Raw genomic sequence first — 417 nt, 5'->3', positions numbered from 1 at the left:
CAAGTGCGGGGTCCTGCACTTGGGCCAGAACACCCCCCTGCAGCGCTACAGGCTGGGGACAGAGTGGCTGGACAGCAGCCAGGCAGAAAGGGACATGGGGGAACCGGTCGACAGCCGATCGAACATGAGCCAGCAGTGTGCCCAGGTGGCCAAGAAGTCCAGTGGCATCCTGGCCTGGATCAGGAATAGTGTGGTGAGCAGGACCAGGGAAGTATGGTACTCAGTGGGTTGGTGTCATGGTTTGACACCGGCCCAGTGCCAGGCACCCAAGAGAGCCACTCGCTCACCCCCCCCTGCCACAGCTGGGCAGAGGAGGGAAAAGGAAAAAAAGTCAACAAAGGCTTCATGAGTGAGATAAAGACCAGGAGAAACACCTCAAGGGAGAAACAGGATCAACTTAAGTTGCAAAGTGACTTT

Source organism: Corvus brachyrhynchos, unplaced genomic scaffold (genome assembly GCF_000691975.1).
Source record: "Corvus brachyrhynchos isolate BGI_N302 unplaced genomic scaffold, ASM69197v1 scaffold147, whole genome shotgun sequence".
NCBI lineage: Eukaryota > Metazoa > Chordata > Aves > Passeriformes > Corvidae > Corvus > Corvus brachyrhynchos.
Note: the sequence above shows the minus strand (reverse complement) of the source record.